The 16,227-nt window shown below is 39.1% G+C and overlaps 1 long non-coding RNA gene across 1 annotated transcript; it reads right to left on the reverse strand.

Annotated features, from left to right (window-relative positions):
• Positions 1-429: 429 nt before the first annotated feature.
• Positions 430-14,650, reverse strand: LOC107836478 (uncharacterized). Its single transcript, XR_001662384.1, has 2 exons — positions 14,522-14,650; positions 430-467 (listed from the first exon to the last, which is right to left on the reverse strand). It is a non-coding gene; the product is annotated as an uncharacterized LOC107836478 (long non-coding RNA).
• Between the last annotated feature and the right edge of the window lie 1,577 nt (positions 14,651-16,227).

A 16,227-nucleotide genomic window follows, 5' to 3' on the forward strand; every position in this document is an offset into this window, starting at 1 on the left:
TTCTTGAGTGTTTACACAAACAAGGTAATCATATTACTTTTATTAGAGATTTTTATGGCTGAAAATATGGTCTTGCTTTTAGACTGTTTGTTTGCACTAGGGGTATCTCTCCCAGAAAACAGTTCAAAGTATTTCTGTATTTACTGCAGTGTAGCATGTGCAGCCATTAATTCAAATAAGCAGATTCAAACACACACACACACACACACACACACACACACACACACACCGAGGCATATTTCAGTTATCGATATTGTGTTTTTTCCATTCTCATCACATATCACGTGTGTGCTGTTGGTGGTATAAGATGAATGCCAATGAGGATTCGCGAGACATCCTGACATCTGCTGCATCTCCAAGGTCAGCATCTGATTCAGCTCTTGATTTCTCACACAGTGAATCCATCAGCCATGTTTTTTTTTCTTCTTGTTCAGTGAAGATCCATTACATCCTTCAGCTTCTTGTTTCTGTCAGTCAAACAAGGTGTAATTGAACCAATAATTATACTTGGTTGTTGGTCGTCTCAGTTGTCAGAGGAGCGTCTGATCAAGGAGCGTTTTGAAAATCTTTAAGGATTTCAGCCTGATCTCTTAGAGGCTTCAAAACTCAAAAGTAAAAAAAAAAGAAGAAAGCTTAGGAAATCTGTTGTCAGAAAAAGTCACTGTGAATAGCAATACTCACAAAAAATGTGTTTGCTATCCAATATATCCAAGATATGAACTAAGTGCTTTAACTGTACTCATGTGCTTTACCCAAATCCAGTGCATATGGTCAAAGTGGGAAAAGAGAAAACTATCATCATTATTATTGTAAGAACTGCTTTGTTTCTAGCCCAACCTGACCCAAACGTGCTTGCACAGAATCACAAGCTCAAAGAGCTGAGCATAAATTCCTCAGTTTTGTTTTGCCAAAAATATTATGGAGGTGTTGATGTATTTATGCTATGACAATTTGACACAACTGTAATCCACTGGAACTAATAAGATTTACAGCAACTGACTTTAAAGTTTCTGTTGGAGTAAACTACAAAGCTTCACAGGTACCATTTTAAGTTCACAGGCAATGTCTTTTAAATGTTTTGGGGGTTTTTTAAACTATTTTCTGTGTAGGGGAATACTGTTCTTGAAGCAGTGACTTATTTCAGATTAGAATCAGTGAGGAATGCAGAAAACTAGATGTTCTGCACATTTTCAAAGTTTATTTTGGCAGGAAACAGTAAGCTCTGTAGAGAGATGAAAGCAATCTCTCGCAGGGAATCTATAAAATAAACTATGAACCGTAAAATACATTTCAAAAGTATTCACATATACTGAAAATGTTCGCGTTTTGTTACATTACAAAAACAAACTTATGAGTCTTGCTAAGTTTTCTGGTGATGGATCAAGACAAAGCACATCGCGGTGAATTAGTTGGATAGTAAAATACTGTCTTCAAAACCTTGTTTACAAGGGGGAAAAAAATCTCAAAATGTGGCATTTAAATGCATGTATCCCCTCCTGAGGCAGTAGTTCTTAAATCTAACATCTGGTTATTTCTTTAAACAATGACCAGATGTTAGACTCCTAAGTGAGATGTGTGGACATTACACTGATCCATCCTCTAGCTTAACCACGGCGCTCTGCGTCTCTGATCCATGTCGTCTTTGCCCAGCCTGTCGGTTTAGGTGGATATTTTGGTAGCTCTGCAGTTGCTCCATGCTCCTTCCATTTCCAGATGATGGATCAAGCAGTACTCCATTAGGTGAATGTATTGATATATTGTTTTATAATCTAACCCTGCTTTCAACCCCTCTACAGCTTTATCCAGGAGTTTTCTGCTAATGCTCACTAGCAAACCTCTAAGGCACAGGCGTCAAACTCGAGGCTTCCTGGCCAAATACACCCTGCCGTAACTTTTTATGTGGCTATCTAGGCTGCAAGGGGCCTCTCAAAAAGAACCTTCAAAACAACAGGGTGCAGAATATTGTTTTATCAATCAGATTTGTTGCTGTTTGTGTATTACTGAGGCAGCGATTTGTTAACATATTAACAGTTTGTTAATGAGTAATTTTATCAAAACTACCTACCTTCATGTGTTTTTACAAATGTACTTTTTATTTTTGTCAAAAATAAAATGTGCAAAACTAGTTTCGCGTCATGTATCCCAGTAAAATAAGAGTTTTGTGGTGGCATTTTCCAGTGCAAAATACTTTTGCACAGCACAATTTATAATACTTCTCTCATTGTGGGATTAACTTTAATTATGATGTATCCAGGAAGAAATCCAAAACATTGTTTACAGACAATAGGGGGGACATTACATATTTACAGCACTACCTGTGGTTTTATTCTTGGCAAGCAGGGAGACTTTTAGCTCCATTTATTATCTTTATTCGGATTTATAACAATCCTTAGAGGCACCGTTGCTTTAATGACAAAAGTACAGAGGGCTTGTGAAATTCTGATTAGCTTGGTTCAGCTTGAAAGGAATTTAATTACTTATGAAAACTCTTTTACAGCTTTTGTGATCCAAAACCTTCAAATTGCTTCACCTGCTCTGTGGGAAAAACTGCAAGCTCAGGGTAGGTTTGGGGCAATCTCAGCCACCCGTGAGGAGTTTGTGGTCGCACATTTGTCTCATGAAAAAAAAGAAAGAAAGAAAAGGAGAAAAAAAACAAAACAGTTTGATGCTACCAAATAATGGCAGAAATATGCACGCTGGCAAGTCCGGCTAATTAGTGTGGAACACCAGGATTATGAGTGATATAAAATGCATTAGGTGCCAGCAGAGTAATTTGTGATGTAAGACAGTTTGCAGCTTTAAAGCCTGCCTGTTGGGACCTGGTGGGGGAATAAATGGAATTCATGTTTGCATGCATTACTGTAGTAAAGTTTTAACAGCCGAGTGCTGAGCTGATTACACATTAGCTCCAGCAAAAGAGCGGACATTAGCATTGTTCTGCAGCTGTCAGAAACTCTTATCCAAAAGCCTGCAACCAGACGGATACTTGTTCATCGGGTCCTCAGAGAACCGTTGCTAACGACATTACTGTCTCCAAAGGTCGTTGAAATTGCCACATGAGGCTTTAAGTTCTTGGCTGTGAAAGATGGTTGTGATCAAGAAGGTGTCACCTGGTCACTTAGGGATGGGGAAGATCTGAATGTGAAAGCCAGGATTTCAGAAGAAGAAGAAGGAGGGGAAAAAAAGCCTTCTTGTCTTCTGATTCCGGCGCCTTGCTCTGCTGTGTGGGGACATTTGTTGCTGCATACATTATCTTTGTAAATTATTCATTGACAAATGGATTCTCAGTCTGGGCTATTTGTATAAAGTCACAGATTAAGTCCACAATGGCTTTGACCTTGTGCCAAACTCGAGCCCCTTTAGACACATTCCTCTCTCTTTTTTTTTCTCTTTTTTTTGTTTACTACCACTGAACCTGAGAATTTACTGCAGGGCCAAAGAGTAATTGTGCATATAATGTCAAGGACTGTTGTCAGTACCCATACATCATATCCACATATGGTATAGATGCGGTGTTAAAAATACATGCTCCTATGAAATATACATGACCAGAGTAGGCATGCAAAGCCTGTCGCTGCAGCCGGACGGATTAGTTACCTCAAGATGTAATTCACACGCGTCCCACTGAACCACGGTGATCATATCTGACCACCTTCACGTGTTTCATCTTCTCTCAAGCAAAATTATCGCAGCGAAGTTGCACAAGGCCAAATCGGACTATATGAATCTGAAACGTGTGTTCAGCCTCGCTGTAGAACAGAATTTATTGCCATTTGCACAGACACATCGGAGTGAAGGAAAATTTTAATTGCTGCGCGTTTCACTAACTCAAATATAGTAAAAGTTCCTTCAGAAGACACTGAGAGGCAGCATCATGCTGTGGAGATGCTTTTTTCTTCACCAGAAAAAACAGAAATTGGGGTACATATCTACCTTCAAACAACAAAACAGAGTTTGTGTTGGTTGTAGAGAACATCCCAATAAAAGCCACTGATGTTTGGTTTAGTAATGTTTCAAAAACAACCGTGAGAAAACAAGGCAACGTGCTGTGAATGACACTCTTACAACCGACATCGTCAGAGGACAACAAGGGCAGCAACACAATAAAACTTCCATGATTCACAGGATTGTTTACTCTGCAGAGCTCAATATTTACCTCTGAATAACAAGAACATAAAAGCATTAAATAAATTACTTTGTTTCCGTGTTTGCATATCTTTTTTGTCTTTCACGTGAACGCTCAACACAAAGAGTTAATTTGTCGGGGAGCGGGGAATGTGTGCGAGAGAAAGGCTTCCCTATTATCAGGGGATGAGAGTGCTAATAAAACACTGGAGCTGCCGAGGTCCAGAGGTCAGATGCACATGTAATGAATGGAGAAATTTAACTCATCCAATTATAGGAAACCAAGGCAAAAATCCATACTGTTACTCTGGGCAGGGGGCCCAAATGCAAAACTAATAATGTCAGGCAAAGCTCAGCTCTGTGCCGTGCATAAACTCCGTGATGCATAAACATGTGTGCAGGTGGGTGGGCTTGTGTGTAAAACAAAAGCTTTAGAATCAGGTGACAGTGAGCAGAAAGAGTAAGAGTCTGTGTAGTGCTGCCATGGCTGCGCATGGCGTTTGATTAACAACGTGAGGTTTTTATTAGGGTTTTTTGATTGAGTCAGTGGATTGTAGAAGATAAACTAAGTGCTTAATAACACAGAAGATCACATCACAGAAGCCGGCAAGGTAGCGGTTTAGGTTCTCGCAAACTCTCGCATTGCATGAATGTATTTAAATGAGCGTCCTCTGTGGGGAACTGGACACAACTGATTTGTCTAGTCTACTTTAGCAACTGTCAAAAACGCTTAAGGCTGGGAGTGAGATGCATTTGTGCTGTCTTGATGTAATTTATTTTAATGGACCAGCGGAGGAGTGGAAGTGAACCGGCCGCTCCTCTGTCTCCGAGTGGTCGTGTGAGGGAGTGGTGGTCCTGTGTTGGTCGGAATATGAAAGAGTAGGTCTACTTTGTGTTCGTTTCACCACTGACTTAGCAATGGGACTTAGAATGAAAAATGTCTGAGACACGTTATGGGTGTTACAGTGGAACATGTAACAATATGGAGCTTTTGGAAACGGGGATCCCTGTGTGAAAACGTACGTGTTCACAGCTTGAATCCCAAAGATTAAACAACCCCACACAAAGTCATTAATTAAGACTCCTGAAAAGAGAACAAAAAGATAAACAGGGTACAAAGATGCAATTGTAGCCTTAGTTTAAAGCATGAATTATCTTTTTTCGGGAAAGTACAATTGTTCAAAACTTTTTCTTATGTTAAGCAAGTTTGTCGACAAATTATTATGAAAATTATTTGGAAGCAAATGTGTTAAATTCAGAAAGTCTATATTGACTCTTTTCACTTACTTCTGAACATTGCTCATTAATTCTGCATGAGAGAAATATTTTTCTTCGTCTTGCTTTATAAATGTTTCTATTCGCTTCTCACCCAATGTCTCAGTTATGTGCAGACACCTTACCGACTACACGTTACACATAAAAACTTTTTTTAAAGGACTTGATTAGGAATAAATAGAACTCCTCTCAAAACAGCATCAATACTTCTGTCCATTTCTAAACTTGTCAAACTGCCCTCAAGCTTTCAATGCGACTCATAAGTTATGTGGCTGTGACACACTTAGTTATTTTCTGAAATCAAAAATAAGTTTCACACAAGAGTGGGGGAGCTGTAATCATTCTCATACAGAAACACAAGAATATGAATCCGAGTATTTGGACGCTGCCATTAAATACGGTCATATGTCATCTCTTCTTTTTATTTCCACTTATCTTACATGAGCCACACTGTACCAATCTGCCCCCACAATAGCTTGGAGTACTGCTCTGCTTTTTATGTTTGGGCAAAGAAACTCCCGGATGACGGACTAAAATATGCACAAAATAAACATGGAGGCCTGACACAAGGCTCCGTTCACATGCGTCCCATCTCATGATTTCCTCTACATTGGAATAAGGTTATCCAGGATTGCTGCAATCCAGCCAAGACCGGATAGTGATTGTGATCTGTTATGAATGGGATATTAAAAATGTTAAGATTATTTAATTTTCCATTGCTTCCAAAAAGGTCAAACTGAAATGTATACCACTAAGGTTGTTGCAATTACATGTTATGAACTATCACATTAAAAAAAACAAACAAAAAAAAAACAATTTCAGTTCATGCTAAATATTTAATTATAATCAATGAAGTTGGCTTGATGTGAGTTTTGTACCTTTAAACTCCAAACACTGGAGTGTGCACAGGTCTTTGACTTAATGACCGCCCATGTAAACAAAGACTGAAAAGGGCAAGCTCGTTACCGAGGAGACACTTTGATTAAATGAGTGGCGCGCTGATTAAATGATTAGATTTATTTGTAATAAGGAGAAAAAAAAAGAGAGAGAGAGAGAGAAAAGACTGAGAAGGGGAATTAAAATCTCAGATTCATTTTTGCTCCCATTTTTATTTAGATTTTTTTTAATTGGGAACCATACCCCCTTGGAGGCAAAGTCATTAGGCCTTATACATAACCATTGCTGCCACATTAAAATCACATTACACAACAACGATAATCATTGCATTCAATTACACATGGTAATAAATACTTGACGCCATCTCCAGTAAATCCATTAGCCTGGGAGACCCACACAACACATGCAGCCATTAGAGGATCTCTCAGTGTTTGGACCCCTGGTTTCCTAGATAGCTCTCAATTGGTCTTATGGATACATCAACTGTTTACATTGTCTGATCGGAACGCATTATGAGGTGATTACACTAACATTTGGCATAAGTGGAGCATACAGCATAATTGCACTTGTTTTTAATACGGCACAATATACAAAAGATTTCCTAGCACAACAATAAAAAACCTGCTTTAATGAAGGCCAAAAGCTAGAATTTAACCGCTTCAGTCCACTAAATCCTCAGCAATACATCAAATAAGTCTCATTTACTCCAGTTCCACAGTTTTATGCTACATTACTCTTTAAAAAAAATGTTTTTTTGCAACTTGCAAGCTGCATCTCTTTTCTGCTCAGTAAGATGTCAAGACTCTTCAGTGTCTCTCCTATGCCGTGCATCTATCACTCAAATGACCCAAGATATAGGCAAACTTGCAACAAGCAGGATTTTTGTCTCACTTCATTAACAGGTGACTGAATGTGTGGTAAGGGGATCAGGCTAACATACAGCAGGTTGCTGTGCACATCTTAGTGTTATTAAAAACAGAAACTGTCAGAAGTGAAAGGTCTAACAAGTAGGAGTCTATATGAGGAAAAATATCACTTGTATACAAGCATCTTCAGCTTGCATTGCTTTTAATTTCATATCTCCTGCTCTTAACCGCTCAATTTCTCTCTTGCCTTACAGTCCATTCCACACCCCTCCGCTCTACCTTTTCTTTGGCTTCAGCCTGCTGCTCTCCTTCTCTCTCTCCTTCTTTTTGATGGCAGCCTCACTTGTAATTAACTGTTATGTGGGGGATTGATTGCGGACAGCTTAGCATTGACCAGCTTCATTATGGAGTCCCTTCAAAGTGGGATTCTGGGCCTGCCAATACTCCTGAGTTTATTTCAGTGAGGGGATCAATAGCCTGCGCATTAAAAGCTTTATTTGGGCTTTGTCCGCCCCACAAGTACCTTTGCCCTGGCTGCTCTGTGGAGCTTTCAGGTGTCACAGAAAAAGGTGGTTTTGGCCTTTTCACAAAAACCACCCTCACAGTTGGGCGGGCGGTGTGATCAGCGGCACATGCTGGAAAAGATTGTCGGTGTGGAATCTCACATCGCATGCAAGGCCTTGAAAAAGCATTCACTGTCATGTTACAGACAAAGACTTCACTGTATTGCGGTTCGTTGTGATGTTTCACCCAACCTGTGCAGCTCCGACTCTTTTGGGGGTGGCAGCATCGTAATGTTTCACAATGTTTTCCAAGGCGCGTTTCTGAACCAACGGTGATGGAGGACGAAAAAGGTTGGCTCATATTCTTGTTGTAGTTTATTCATTTTTCCTTCTATACACCACCCAGGTCTGTTTCTACCAGTTCCGGGACCCGACCAGAACCCTTCAGTGTCATTACCTTGAGACATAATGAGGTTTGGTCAAGTATAAAACAGGCCTTAATGCCAAAAATGATCAAATGTTCATACAAATGGAACAGGTACAGAGTGACATTCACTGTCCAGCGCTGGGCTTCACTTAGCTCACATTAGAGGAGACACAAAGTGAAGCAAAGACTGCAGCACGAGTTTAGCTTTTATTCTTCTCCTCATTCTGTTCCCTCCCTAAACGGTGGTGTAATCAGTTTCATTTCGTTTATGTGTGACTGTCGCCAGTCTTATGTGATATGGTTATGTAAGCAGCAGTGATATGTGTGTGCAAGCAGATAAAAGAGAGAGGAAAACACAGAACCCATAACAATCTGAACTTTTCCTTGGTTTAGGTCAGAAGTCTTTCCTTACAAAACTTTCACATCCATGTTGAAAAAAAAAACTGTTCCCACAAGAAATTGGTCAAAATATCTCTCTCTGGTCAGCTTCTATCCCTGCAACAAGAAGATATTAATTTTGAGATTTCGACTTATTGCAAGATGATAATGGTTTATCATGGTACCATGTTGAAATTGCCTAAATGCCTTCGAACAATCAATTGTGTGGAAAATGTTTGTACAAGCACTCTGCATGCCTAGGTGCACGACTTCATATAAATTGGCGTGATATAAACAATTTGAAGATGAAGTGAATTACAGTGTTGGAAACATACCTTTCAGATTTTTATTTTACTTTGTCTCTTGTTGGTTTACCATCCAAAGTCCCAATAAAATGGTAAGTTTATAGTTACAATGCAAAAGTAATGCTTTCTGTCTGGTTCATTTAATTAAATATGTCATATCCGGTGTTAGATGAGTTTGATTTTACACGTTGGCCACGTAAAAGTTTACAGTAACAGAGGCATAAACAGTGATAATGTGTTCTAAAACACATTTTAGCACCTATCCAGACGCTGAAGTGTGTGACAGTTCGTCGCCACGGTGCAAACATCTTGCAATATCTTCACTTTACCAGCGGAGCTCGACACTCCGTTTCAAAGTTTACTCTACAGACAGCAGGCTGCAACACTCCTCCATGAGAGCAATACACATCGTGATATCTGGGGACGCAGCTCTCTCTCTCTCTCTCTCTCTCACACACACACACACACATATATAAATGGGGGGCCCTCTGATGAGATATCATTTTGTCATTTACCATGCTGTGTTACAAGATGTATCTCCCCTGCCAAAGCATCAGCAGACGCCCCAGCACCGTCCTTGTCTTGTGCTTCCCCCAAGGCTACACACATCGGAGAGGAGCAACAAACACATCATGGACATGGGAGGACTAGAAAGCCACTTTATGAATGCTGGAAAGAAACTTTGTTTTTGTTTTTATTTGCTTTTTCACTCTTACTTCTGCTTTATTTCTCTCCTATTCTCAGATACACACCAGTGCAGGCTTCCACCAACCAGTTGCCAGTCGAGACCATTACACAGATGTAGACCGTGGGCGCCACACACAGAAATTATGGTCTTGCCCCGAAGCGTCCTTTTAAAGCTCTGAATTTAATGTAGATGGTAAAATGGAGAGGTATTATTCTTAGCTTCGATTCTAAAAAAAAAAAAAAAAATTGCTTCACTTTTTTATCCTCATTGGGCCTTCTCGCCCAATTCTTGTTAAATAATTTTCTTTTAAAAAGGTGAGATATCATTCTGCTTGAATCATATTTTACCACATGGACACCCACAGTGGGTCCCTGTGGGATTCTATGTAGCTAATAGCCTATGGTGACGGAAAGATGAGTAAAGAAACTACAAATGTGGCCCACAGTTACCCTGGGTGGCAGTGACGCTTAGGTAATAAACACTTTAGGAAGTTTTTTCCTGGTTTGGAGGACCGAGGTCAACTCATTTGTTGGCTAGAAAACAAAAAGCACATTCCCACTGATGCACACATACACAGGCATGTGGATTTTATACAAAAATGAGAGACTATTGCTATGTACATAATATCAGATTACATGTTTAATAAGGAAAGTGATACTAGCAACTAATGGCTTAAGTTGTATTAATTTGAAACATTTGAACATTAAATACATAAACCCTTTCTCCAACAGGAAAAATATTTTGGGTATCATTTCATAATTTAAGCTTGATCAAGCTGCATTTTTTCCATCTCTGGATGCTGACATGTTTTTACTCATGCTCAGCCTGTTTCGAGTTTAGAAAATACTTATTCTCATCCAAAAAACAGAGAACATTTAGGTATTTATTCATCTGTATACTTCTGTCCATTTTCAATTGTTCAATATTGAAAACACAGAGAGGAAGGATTTCATAGACGTAGCAGCAAAGTGCGACAGTGAGCCAGAGGGCAGCCGACAGGTCTTAGATGCTAATGGCTTCTTCATGCATGACACATTTCAAAACTAAACATCTGATGCCCCCTCCAATCAGACCAGCAGGACAACATTAGCCAGGAAAGATCTAACAGTCAGATAGCACATCGGAGATTAATTACAATATGCCCTCATCTCGTACTGCAATGAGACGCCTAACTGGATCAAAATGTGTATTTATGAGGCTGCTTCAGGGTATTCCGTGGGTCCCTCCTAACACAAAGGTGCTGAGATAGAAACACATACATAATAGAACGTTTTTTGTTTTTTGCAAGTACACCCTCTGTGGGTGAGGAGAACCATCTGTTTTATAAAAATCGCAACAAAGTATAGTCGTGTTTTGAGCAGAAAGACCTTCTTGAGTATTGGACAATCTTTTTGGCGTCATCAGTTCCAACGTCAATAGTTGATGGGGCAAAATAATTAGTCATAAATTGCTCATTTTCCAGACTGACAGAATGTCAATATTCATAAGGCGTCTGCTCTTTTCTTTAAGTATCTCTAGACGGGATAGGGACTGTCAAAACATCCCCCATGTCAAATGGAAGTGGAAAAAAAAGATTTCTATTTAATTCTGACATTTCTTTCATGAATAATCTTCCTCATGCATAAATATCAATAGATAAATAATTGGTAAATCATTAATATGAATGAAAATCAACAGGGAGGCTCTGCAATTTCACTGTGCATTCCAATATAATTAAATGATATTAACTACTAATTAATTTTGGTATTTTTTTAAACATTTGTTCTGATTCAGAGTTTTAGCTTGTATACATTATTTTTTAACAACTACATTATTTAATCAGGGCTTCACATCTAAAAGTGATCTATTTATTATCATACTGTGAAAATGCGTCTCTGTCAGAGACTATGGGAGTTTAATACTTCATTGTGACAGAAATTATATTTGCTTGTGCATTTATATGATTTTGGAAACTTTAAAAGTATGTTGACAACAAACATCTGATTGGATATGGTGTTTCTAAATCATCATAATAATATTAATAATCCCTAAATGGGGTCAGCTCCTGTCCCCTTTTGATGGTGGTCTGCTGTTTACACAAGTTTCCTGAGCTTTGCTTGCAAACCTGTATAATGACTCATTGCCGTAATTATTTAAGGTACCATGTCCATATTACAGATTCTGTACAAAGATATTGACAGGGAAGGGAGACTGATGCGTTTTCTGTGATTTCCCCACATGACAGCAAAGTTTACAAGCAAGTGAAGCCAGACAAGAGGTCAGAAGCAGAATACCTTTTTCGGTAATGCATTCAAACCATTCTGGGAAACACTGCAGAAACCATACACACTGCAGTATTTAGTGCAGGAGTTGTAATATGTGCACAGAGATTAAAAGCTGTTAACTAATTCATTACAAGAAAGCTCTTTGTTTGAATCATTCAGAAAATCAACTGTAGCAGGTTCTACGTTAATTAGCGTGGACGTCTGTTTATATTTCTAATGGGATAAATATTGCACTTTTATCAATTTTCAAAACGATATAAAGGAACCTAAAACTGTTTGCATGCTGAATTAAATGTTAACAGTGGATTAAGATCAGGCTGTAATTGTTAAATATACATGTGGCAAAAAGTAGGCCTAAAGGAAAAAGGTGCAGGATTAAACTTCTAGCTCACATCACCAGACAGACTACATGACATACATTTCATGTTTCAGTGGATAGTTGATACTTGATGGGGACTTTGTAAAAAAAAAAGTACTTAAACAATTTTGGGACAAAGTCACAATACTGATGTAGATTGCATTTTTTAGACTAGACACAATGTTTTAGGAACTTTTTAAAGCATATACAATGTATTAATTTCATCCCTCATGCTGACAAAGTTGAAGTAAAACTCTTGTGACTAGCGATGTTAAAAAAATATTCCTTTCTTCTGGATGAGAAGTAGCAAATGTAAAACCTTGCAAGTTGAGAACAAAATTACAGTCAAAGGAGTCAAGTCTGCTCTAAGTGGTAAGTTTGTTCTGGTCGTCTTTTATAGGTTCTGGGCAGTAGATCTTCTGACAGCAGGTATTTGTGGGCGTTTCCCAACAGAGGGAAAAAAGACTTGATGGAGCTACAGGTGTGAAGTTGTGACTTGCAATGCAAAAATGGTTTTGTGGAGCTCAGCACAGATGGTCTTCTCTTTTGTGAAGAAACGGGTGTTGCTTTTGATCTTAAAGAGAACAGCCAATCCTGGTAAGTTATGGGTCGGGAAAGTCACACAAAGATTAATCCTGAGCATCAAGGATCTATCTCCTACTGTTTTAGGACACCAAGTGTGTGTCTTTGTAAGACCACCTGATCAATCTTTTGGCAAGGCTATTCATATAATCTAAAAGAAGAAGGAGGTGAGGATCGTATTATAAACACTGGTGAGCAGAATTAAAGGCTGACCAGACTTTCAATGGCCTCAGTTGTCTGCTGTGTTGTCCACTTTCTGCATTTTGCTATTTTCCACACCATGTAGTCAACACAGGGATGCTATTTGTCCAACAAAAGATAAGCTCTCAGAAGTTCGATGCTCCTACATCGTTTCTACTTTTTTTGTGCACGATCAACTTTGCTACAAATGTCTACACATCAGCATTATGTTTGAAAGTTTGCCAAAGTTGATCTCAATGTGAAGAGTTCTTGTCTGCCATTAGCTGACATCCTCCGCTAATGGTAATCACCCCAACAGTAGGGATTTTGACAGATGGCGGTACATAAAAACATGAAAGAGATAAACAAAATAAGGATTTTTCCTTAGTACGAGCATCAAGCTTGATGGGATTTGAAAGTTGAAGTGTTTTAAAAATGATAGGGGGGAAAAAAACATCATAGATTGACTTGTAGTCAGACTTTTTTGCTTCTGAAAACAAGATGGTGGTGAAGATGCCATCTTCACCACATCTTCATCTGCGCATACAGGTCAGTTCAAGGCCATAGACTGATCAAGTTTGATTAAGTCTGATGAGAGTTGTTTTCATATTATACTGTAAAACAGCCAGAGAAAAAATAACACAAGTGAAGAATGAAAAGTCCAGTAGCTCCGTTTCACACCTGTAAATATTTTTCACAAAATGAAAAATGGACAAAAGTGAGGGGGGGATAAATGAGTCATGCCTGTTTTGTTCAAAAGATGACTTTTTTTCCCCATTATTTGTGTGTTAAAGGTATTGTTTGTATTTTTACCTCAAATTAAATTTGTATGAGCAACATTTGGTGAAGGAAACTATTGTCTACAGATTTAATTCTCTCCCTAAATCTGTGTCCAATTTTGACAAACATACCTCTGATCTCTGGATGCCAAATACATTAAACATCAAGCTTTGGTAAACACAGAATAATGTTACCCAGCATGCTCTGGCGTGCATCCACATGCCACGCTACAAGGGTTCACTTTTACTTGCATGCGCCCTTCCACCTGCCCATTTATCATGTCTCTCTGCACAAGAGATCGACCGTTTCACTAATGACACCTATTAATTGGAAACATTCGTGCATCTCAAAGATTAACATTCCTTGGTAATTGAAGCAACAGGAGGGGAGGAGGACGGAAAGGTGTTAGGCTTTAGCGTAGATATCAAAGCCTAAACAATTGGTGCACAGTGTGGATTCTGGTGATTAGCAGGAAACATGGGTTAAACAGAGGGTGGAATTAGAAACCACAGAGATATGATCAAAGACAACAGATGACTTGCAAGAGAATGTAAATGCACCGCTCAGGAGTGGAGGAGACCAGCAGTCCAGACGAGGCTGAGTCACGTTATCTTACTAATATCTTTAAACAAACAAGGGAAATGTTCCACAATGACGTTTAAAACTTTGGAATAGAATGTGTGAATGTAAGTTATACTACACTTTGAATTAATTTTGAATTTTAGGATTTGTCACATATCTGAATTTAAATTCCCTGTCCCTTTTCGAGCCAACTTTCAAGGCTCCATAACTTTCTCAGAGATTACCCTTAATTATTATGCACACCTTTCTCATTCCACATGCATAGACAGTGTTCCAGAGGCAGAGGAAAGGAATCAAAAGGGCATACTCACACTTAGGCTTGTGGGTGTGGCTCCTGCCTGCCAGACAGAGATGATAATAAGCAGGGGAAGCTTCCTGCCTCCAAGCGTCCATATCAGCCAGGTGTCCACGAAGGAGATACTGTGAGGAGGGCGAGCGAGGCAGGCGGGGTGGGAAGATTGGAGAGGGGTGAGGTGATGGAGTTAGAGAGGGTGTGTGGGTGGGAGAAGAAGACAGCATGTACCAAAGCAAGATGAGCAGTTTTATCAAGTCTTTTGATAATCATATGCACATAAAAAAAAACTGCACACAAATAGAAATGAATGTAGTTTTTCTTTCTGCATCCATTTAGATGTCTGATAGATGTCTGTTAACATCTATCAGACTTCAATGTGCAGCTCTTTCTGCATAGCTTTCTTCGACCAACTTACGCAGCTTACAGCATTTTTGTGGTGCGTCATGCATGCCATGTTGAATCGTTGCTTCACTTGTGCACGCGTCTACTCGCATTACCTTTATATTGCCACCTTGCTGAGAGTAATGTCTTTGAATCACATAGCAACCCTGATATTTGTGCAATTCTTCTGCTATTCATGTTTAGTGTTTTCCTTTTGCTTAACCATCTTGAAAAACCACTTCACTGGTTCAAAAGCAGTGTTACGTGTTAGATGGTGGCAGGTTTTTTAGATACATCAAAAGAAAACCAAGCTTCTCCCGTCTGCCTCACTGCTCCTTCCATCATTTTCCTGGACTGTCACACACCTGGACATCTGCCCTCCTCCCCTCACACACCCACCAAAGGATATATTGGGAAAAATCTCCAAGTAAACTCTGGCACCATGTTGCACCCAGCCAAGCTCAGCTACAGCAGGAAATATGGCACATGTGCTTTAGAGATCATTATTTTTTAGAGAACTTTATTTTCTCATACCTCACTCCGTTTGTCTGTGGGCCAGGACTTGTAGAACAGCTTCACTTCCTTCAGTTCTTCTCAGAAAACTCTGTGGGACAAGTAAATTATAAGTCATTATATCCTCTGTCAACAAAAATAAATAAATCAACCATACATCATAACGTCTGGACGATAAGGTGCTACTTCACACATTTTGAATACTGCAATGCGGGTAATATTTGGGGGTTTTTTTTAAACAGGTTTCGAAAGGCTGGAAGAAAAGGATGGCACACACTCCAGAGCAAAACAACAGTGACATTGAGAGCAGCAACAAAAGTGACTCGGGAAGTGTGTGTGAGGCTGTTCAGTTCCGATACTGAAAAAGACGACTTTGGTTTTGGTAGTGCAGAGGAGGAAGATGAAGATAGCAATATTTTCTTTTCTTTTTAAGCAGCTGCGTTACATGTGCTGGTCAGAAAAAGCATTTATGGTACATATATGTGTATATTGCTGAAACATATTTAATCAGAAGTTAACATTTGTTAATAAAAGTTAAATGATTGGGTTAGTGGGTATGACTTCTATTCAGGTGAACTCAGTAGTCCAGAAATCATGGTGCAGCTGGTTATTGTTGTAGCGTTGTTCTCTTTGCTCGAGTCTCGGACAGATAAACTAAAAAACATGACACACTTGTGGTTTTCTTAATGAAAATGCAGCCCGGGGATGTCATATTAAAAAGGTATTTTGCAGAATGTTTGTCAGACATGTCATTCAATTTTGACGTTCCAGTTTCTCAGTGATCTAGTTTGACATAAACCCTGTAAAAATTTACACAAAGACCACTTC

Source organism: Poecilia formosa, unplaced genomic scaffold (assembly GCF_000485575.1).
Source record: "Poecilia formosa unplaced genomic scaffold, Poecilia_formosa-5.1.2 Scaffold62, whole genome shotgun sequence".
NCBI lineage: Eukaryota > Metazoa > Chordata > Actinopteri > Cyprinodontiformes > Poeciliidae > Poecilia > Poecilia formosa.